The following is a 7,513-nucleotide window of genomic DNA, read 5'->3' as shown; positions in this document are numbered from 1 at the left end:
GCCAGTCTCTAGGGTTAATTTGGTCAAGGTCTCTTTTAAAGTTCTATTCATTCTTTCTACTTGCCCTGAACTCTGGGGTTGATAGGCACAATGTAATTTCCAATTTGTCCCCAGAACCGCCGCCAGTTCCTGACTTACCTTGGAGACAAAGGCGGGACCGTTATCGGAACCTACCTGTGCAGGGAATCCGAACCGTGGCAGGATCTCTTCTAAGAGTTTTTTTGTTACTACCTGGGCTGTCTCCTTTTTTGTTGGGTAGGCCTCTACCCATCCAGAAAAAGTATCAATGAAGACTAGCAGGTATCTATATCCGTATTGTCCCGGTTTTACCTCAGTAAAGTCTACTTCCCAGTAGGCTCCAGGGCGTGTTCCCCTTTCTCTGGCTCCTTTAGTTGCTCCTGAAAGGCTTTGTTGGGTTTGTTAGCAGGCAAGCCTTACAGTCTGAGGCAATTTTCTCTATTTTCGCCCGGTAGTCTTTGATGACAATCTTTGCAGTTCTGACAAGATCCTGCATTTTTTTCGCCCTTAAATGGGTTGCATTATGAATTTTCCTGAGCAGTTCTGCCCGCAGTTGTTCAGGTAGGATAGGCGCTGACTTAGTGTCTTTCCACCAACCATTTTTAAATTGTGTCATAGGTAAGGCGTTAATCCATTCTATATCTGTTTCACTGTATTCGGGGTTATCGGGTAGAGTCACAGTCCCTGGATCAGGGAGTCAGACTGCCAAAACCGGGGTAACAGATGCTACGGCAGCTTCCTTGGCCGAAAGATCAGCCAGTCGATTGCACCTTGCCACGGGGGAGTCGCCTCTTTGGTGGCCTGGGCAGTGGACTATGGCCAGTTTCTTGGGCAGCCAAAGGGCTTGTAGAAGCTCAAGAATTGTCTCTTTATTTTTTATAGTCTTTCCTTCAGCTGTCAGGAGTCCTCTCTCTCTATAGATGGCCCCGCGTATGTGCACTGTGTCAAAGGCATATCTGCTGTCAGTATAAACGGTCAGTTTTTTTCTCTACCTCTTTTGAGTGCTTCAGTCAATGCTATAAGTTCGGCTTTTTGGGCCAAAGTCCCATGGGCCAAAGGGGCAGCCCATATGACTTCTGTCTCAGTGGTCACAGCCGCACCTGCATACCTTTGTCCATTTTGTACGAAGCTGCTCCCATCCGCGTACCAAGTCAGTTCAGCATCCGGAAGGGGGACGTCTTTCAGATCAGCTCGGATCCCACATACCTGAGCCAGGATGTCAGCACAGTCATGTAGTGGAGCGTCCAGGTCTGGATCCGGCAGGAGTGAGGCTGGGTTCAAGATAGTTGGCGGCTGAAAAATGATCTTGGTAGGGTTTAGTAGTAGTCCCTGGTAATGGGTCAGTCTAGCGTTACTGATCCATCGATCTGGAGGTTGTCTCAATATACCCTCTATGGCATGAGGGGTTGTTATTTGCAGTTCTTGTCCCAGGGTTAATTTGCCAGCGTCTTTTACTAATAAGGCCACAGCAGCCACCATATGCAAGCAGGGAGGCCATCCACTAGCCACTGGGTCCAGTCTTTTTGAAAGATATGCCACTGGTCTTTTCCAAGGTCCCAGTTTCTGGAGGAACACCCCTTTGGCTACCCCTCTGCTCTCATCTACATAGAGAAGGAAGGGCTTAGTGACGTCAGGCAGACCTAGGGCAGGGGCTGACAGGAGGGCTGCCTTAATGTCCTGGAAGGCTTTATCCATTTCCTCTGTCCAGGCAAATGATATAGTCTCTTTTGTTGCCTGGTATAGTGGTTTTGCCATTTCAGCAAAACCTGGGATCCATAATCTACAGAATCCAGCGGACCCCAGAAATTCTCTAATTCCGCATTGACTCTGGGGCTTAGGGATCTTTAACACAGTCTCTTTTCTAGCTTTGGACAGCCACCACTGTCCTTTTAATATGTATCCCAAGTAATGAACCTCTTGTCTGCCAATTTGTGCTTTCTTTGCGGAGGCCCGATATCCCAGCTCACCTGAAGTATACAGCAAGTCTCTGGTTGCCTCCAGACAGGTTTGTTGGGATTCTGTGGCCAACAAAAGGTCGTCCACATTACTGTAGCAAGGTAACTCATGGGTGTTGGATACGGTACTCACCCAGGTCCTCATGTAATGCTTCGTCGAAGATCATGGGCGAGTTCTTGAATCCTTGTGGTAGTCTCGTCCAAGTTAGTTGCCCATGAATGCCTTCCTCTGGATTTGACCATTCGAAGGTGAAAATATTCTGGCTTTTGGGTGCCAGGGGGAGGCTAAAAAAAGCATCTTTTAAGTCCAGTACCATATACCACTGGTGATTGGGGTTTAAAGAGCTCAAAAGAGTATAGGGGTTTGGTACTGTGGGGTGGATGTCCATCACCCGTTGGTTAACTTGTCTCAAATCCTGCACTGGCCTGTAGTCATTGGACCCCGGCTTTCTGACTGGGAGAAGGGGGGTATTCCAATTGGATTGGCATGGGCGTAAGATGCCCTGAGCCAACAGCCTGCGTATGTGAGGGCGAATACCCCTTTGTGCCTCCTGTGGCATCTGATATTGCTTGACTCTGACGGCCTCTGCTCCTGGTTTTAATTCAATATAGATTGGGGGCCGATGTTTGGCTAAGCCTGGACCTCCGGTTTCTGCCCAGGCTTGTGGGTATTCATTAAGCCACTGTTGCATATCAGCCTCAGGGGCTACTTCGGAGGGGCCTTGGTGTAATCTGTACTCATCTTCTATTTGCATGGTTAGAATCTGTAGCAGCCTACCAGCCGGGTCTGTAACATTCACCCCCTCAGGTGAGAAATGGATCTGGGCTCCTATTTTGGTTAGCAAGTCTCGGCCAAGCAGTGGGTAGGGGCAGTCTGGTATGACCATGAAAGAGTGGGATACCCGGCCCGTGCTTAGATCTAGGTTTCTTCGGGTAGTCCATGAATATTTTTTCATACCAGTGGCCCCCTGCACCCATGAAGTCTTTGAAGAGAGTTTTCCCCGTGGGTCAAGCAGGACAGAATGTTCGGCCCCAGTGTCCACTAAAAACTCAATTGGGGTCCCCTCCACTTTTAAGGTTACCCTGGGCTCGGGGAGGGGTTCCGGGCCCCGTCTCCCCTAGTCGCTCAGGTCCCCCAGAGCCAAAACGTTGGTTCCTTGTTTGAACTTTTTAGGGCAATCCTTAACCCAATGTCCTTCTTTTTTCAATATGCACACTGGTTCCGTCCTAACTTTGGTTTTCCCTGGGGGTTAGGTTTTGGCTTACCTTCTGCCAGTTGTCTCAATCTCTTCTCTCGTTCGTTCGGCTGGGTGCTGGTGGCGGCCAGGAGAATGCGAGCCATATTTCGGGTCTGCCGGTCGGCGGCTCTAGTCTGCTTCTATTCAGGTGTCTCTCGGTTATTATAAACTTTCTCTGCTACTGCCATCAGATCTTGAATAGATCTTTCACCTAATCTATCTATCTTTTGTAACTTCTTCCTTATATCTGGGGCTGGCTGATTAATAAAATGCATCATTAAGGCTGACCTAGTATCCTCCGCCTCAGGGTCCATGGGAGTGTACTGACGGAATGCGTCCATCAGTCTCTCCAGGAACGCCGCAGGACTCTCTTCTCTCCCTTGCTGTACATTACCTACCTTAGCCAAATTAGTGGGCCTGTGAGCGGCCGCTTTGAGACCCCCCAACAGAATCTGGCGGTAGACCCGGGGCCGCTCCTTACCTTCCGCCGTGTTATAGTCCCACTGTGGCCTAAACAAAGGGAAGGAAGAGTTAATCGTCGCAGGGTTAGCCATGGGTTGCCCATTATCTCCTGGCACCAGTTTCTGTGCCTCTAGCTGGATCCTTTCTCTTTCTTCTGTGGTGAATAATATCTGGAGTAGCTGCTGACAATTGTCCCACGTAGGTTGATGAGTAAACAGAACAGTTTCTAACAAATTAATAAGCTCTTTAGGTCTCTCTGAAAATGGGGCGTTCTGGGTCCTCCAATTGTATACATCACTAGTAGAAAAGGGCCAATATTGAAGGGGCTGATTTCCATCGGCATCAGGGGGACCCAGAGCCCTGAGAGGAAGAATAGCTGCTGAAGTAGAGTCGGCAGGCCCCCTGGGGGAGGCGGCCCTACGATTTCGGGTGTTCATTGCAGGTCCTCCCCCAGCCGCTTCTGGAGAAGGTTGGGGAAGTGGGGGTTCGGGCTGAATAGGAGGAGGGAGAGAATATGATGGAGGTGTGATAAGGAGATCAAGAAGAGTCGAATCTTCCTGTAAAACAGGGGCAGAGGGGGCAGCCAGAGGGTTTTTCTTTTCTTCAGCCACTAGGATCTCCGTGGCTGCTGCTGCCTGTGGAGGTAAAAAGGGTTGGATCCAAGGGGTTGGGCTGACTATTAAATCTTCCCAAACCAGGATATATGGGACCTGGTCTGGATGTCCGCTTCGAGGTCTGAGGATGATTTCTCGGACTCTCCGGACAGTCCTTAAGTCGAAAGTCCCTTCAGGAGGCCAGCCTACATTAAAGCTGGGCCATTCAGCACTGCAGAAGATAACCATCCGAGATTTTTTAATTTCTACACTCAGATTATGAGCTCGAGCTCTAACTTCTTTGAAATGGTCAGTTATTAAGGTCAGCGGAGAGCATCCAGATTGGGTCTGTCCCATCATCGGTCAGTCACACAATGAACAAACAAGGCGACACACCAGACAAATAACAGAGCGCGCAATTCCGAGAACAAAAGGTGCAGAGTATATCAGATGTATATCAGATGTGTGTGTGTATATATATATATACAGGACTACTGAGTGGGAACTGGAAGATGTCTCTTCCTGCTCCCTGCTGGAGACCGTATCGGCGCGTCCGCCTAGGTTTAAGTCCAGCTACAGAGCGGGGCCCCCTTACAGATACAGGTGCACCTGCTGCTACTGCTTACTGGCCGTTCGTCCTCTGAAGCGCAAGTCCTGGAGGGTCTGGGGGATCCCGGAAGAGCCCCCAAAATGTTGTACCCGGATCGCGGAATCCCACCAAACACCACAGGAGCCGCGGATCGGTGGAAAAACAGTGAGGAACTTTATTACAAGCTTGAGCAGGGACTCTCTTCACACAACGGTGAAGGAGCCCCCAGTGAAAGTGGCGAATCCTTTTTATGCTGTATAGCAGGGGAAGCGGGAAGGGAAGCTTAAGGGGATTGGTTAATTCATACTGTGCAGCAGAGGAAGCGGGAAGGGAAGCTTAAGTGGATTGGTTAATTCTTCAACTAAGGATGTCTTGTTAGCTACTGATTGGTGGGTTAGAGTAAGGGGGGTGAGGGACTTTCCTGTCCTCCCCCGATTGGCTCGTTGAGTTTCTTTCTCTTTAAATTTCGTTTTCTCTCCTTGGGAGGGGGTTTTGCTCAAAATGGCGGTGCTATCCTAAAATGGAGTCGTTTGGGTTTCACATTTCACAATGGGACCGTGGGGTCATCCTGAGTCTGGGCAGAGCTGTCAGAAGCAAGTCCACCCAGGAGCAGTCAGTCTCTATGATCCACTTGGAGAGGCTCTTTAAGTGTCCGGTTGGTTCATTCCACCATCCCAGAACTCTGGGCCTATATGTAGTGTTCAGTTTCCATTTGATGTTTAAAGTTTTGCTTACTTGTTGTACTAAGTCAGCTGCGAAAGCCAGGCCACTGTCTGATCCAATGCTGGTAGGAAATCCAAATCTGGGAATTATTTCCCTAAGCAAGCACCGGGCTACTTCTGATGCTCTTTTAGTCCAGGTAGGAAAAACTTCTACTCATCCCGAGAATGTACATACCATGACCAGCAGGTAATGGTAGTGTCGGTGAGGTTTCATTTCAGTGAAGCCCACTCCCAGGTGTTCAAAGGGCAGCATGCCTTTCAGCTGAATCCCTGGAGGTCTCTGTCTGTGTCGAGAGGCAGCATTGACCTGTGAGCAGGCAGTGCAGTTCTGAGATTCTGTCCTCCTTCTTGCAGATCTGTGCCTTCTTCGACACCCGGTAACCTGCTTCCATCAGCAGTTGGAGCAGTGTTTTTGTCCCTTCCCAGCATTTTTCCTTGGTCTCAGCAGCCAGCAGCAGGTCATCCACGTATTGTAGGAGCCAACATCCATACTTTTCCAGCTGGAATGAGTCCAGGTCAGAAGCCAAAGCTTTCCCAAAGATGGTTGGGGAATTCTTAAACCCTTGTGGGTGGGTCCAGGTGAGCTGTTGTTTGGTGCCCCTGACTGGATCTTCCCATTCAAAGGCAAAGGTGGGCTGTGATGCTGGGGCGAGGTGTATACAGAAGAAGGCATCCTTGAGATCTAGGCAAGTATAAACTTTAGTCCTTGGCGGGAGGAGGCTAAGTAAGGTATAGGGGTTTGGAACAGTGGGGTGTAAAGTCACAGTAGCCTGGCTGACTAGCCTGAGATCTTGTACAGGCCTATAGTCCTGTCCTCCTTCCTTTTTGACTGACAGGATCAGCGTATTCCAAGCTGACTGGCACTCTACCAGAATGCCCGCTTGTTTCAGTCTATTGATGTGGGTTAGTATGGCGGCCCGGGCCTCTATCGGTAGTGGCTACTGGCACTTTCTAACTGGGATGGTGCCTGGTTTGAGTTCTATTATCACTGGGGCTTGATGTTTAGTCAGCCCCAGGGGTTGTCTTCTGCCCAGACCTCAGGGAATAATTGAGTTAGCTCTCTCTCACACTCTTCTGGCCCACCCAGTCTTCCTTCAGAGGCTCATGCAACCTCCCCTCATCTTGGGGGGGTGGTTATTGAGAGAGAGAGCAAATAAGTCGTAGTGCCCACCCAGAAGGTGGGCCTCTCCTCAGGGGAGAAAGTCACATGTGCTCCTAGTATGGAGAGCAAGTCTCTTCCCAACAGGTGTACTGAGCACTCAGGAATGTTTGGTCCCCCACTTTTAAGGTTACCATGGGCTCTCGGGGACCTAATATCTCTGAGCCCCGGCAGCCCTATTTAATTTCCAAGTCAGCAAGCCCCACAACTGCAAGAGCTTCCTCTTCCTTCCTTGCCTTAGGGAATTCATTCTTCCAGTGGCCAAAACCTTGGCACCGGGCACACTGGTTTGGCTGTAACGGGGCCTGGGGCCTCTGTTGGGGCCGGTTGAAGGACTGTCCTGTCCCTGGGGCAGAGGAGGTTTTCCGGAGGGCCTGAGATAGACTTTCCCAGAGCAGCAGCTAGCATTGCAAATCTCTTGTCTGTTCTCTTCTGTTTCCTCCGGCTCTCTGTCAGAGCGCAGTCTCTGCTTAATTCTAACGTCTCCCTCCCCTTCCTGTCAGTACTCACTGGGAGAGGCGGGTATGGCTTGGGTGGTTCAGCTGGAGCTGGATCCTGGAAGTGTTGGCCAAAGGCATCTGCTGCTGGGATCGGAGCCTGCCGAGGTGGCAGCCCTATGACCTCCAGGAGAGCTGGAGGAGGAGCAGCGGCTGCTGCAGGAACTTCACCTGGCCCTGGATCAGGCATTAAGGTGGCCTCTGGTTCTGGTGGAGCACTGGGCCAGTGGGGACGTCATCATCCAGTATGGGGGAGGAGCAGGTCATCCTCTTCCAAATC

At 50.4% G+C, this 7,513-nt stretch overlaps 1 long non-coding RNA gene across 1 annotated transcript; it reads right to left on the bottom strand.

Moving 5' to 3' along the window:
• Positions 1-1,125: 1,125 nt before the first annotated feature.
• Positions 1,126-2,413, bottom strand: LOC122439674. The gene is made up of 2 exons (XR_006268960.1): positions 2,107-2,413; positions 1,126-1,619 (listed from the first exon to the last, which is right to left on the bottom strand). It is a non-coding gene; the product is annotated as an uncharacterized LOC122439674 (long non-coding RNA).
• Between the last annotated feature and the right edge of the window lie 5,100 nt (positions 2,414-7,513).

Source organism: Cervus canadensis, chromosome 4 (genome assembly GCF_019320065.1).
Source record: "Cervus canadensis isolate Bull #8, Minnesota chromosome 4, ASM1932006v1, whole genome shotgun sequence".
NCBI classification, from domain to species: Eukaryota; Metazoa; Chordata; class Mammalia; order Artiodactyla; family Cervidae; genus Cervus; species Cervus canadensis.
Note: the sequence above shows the minus strand (reverse complement) of the source record. Positions and strands in the feature narration are given on the sequence as shown.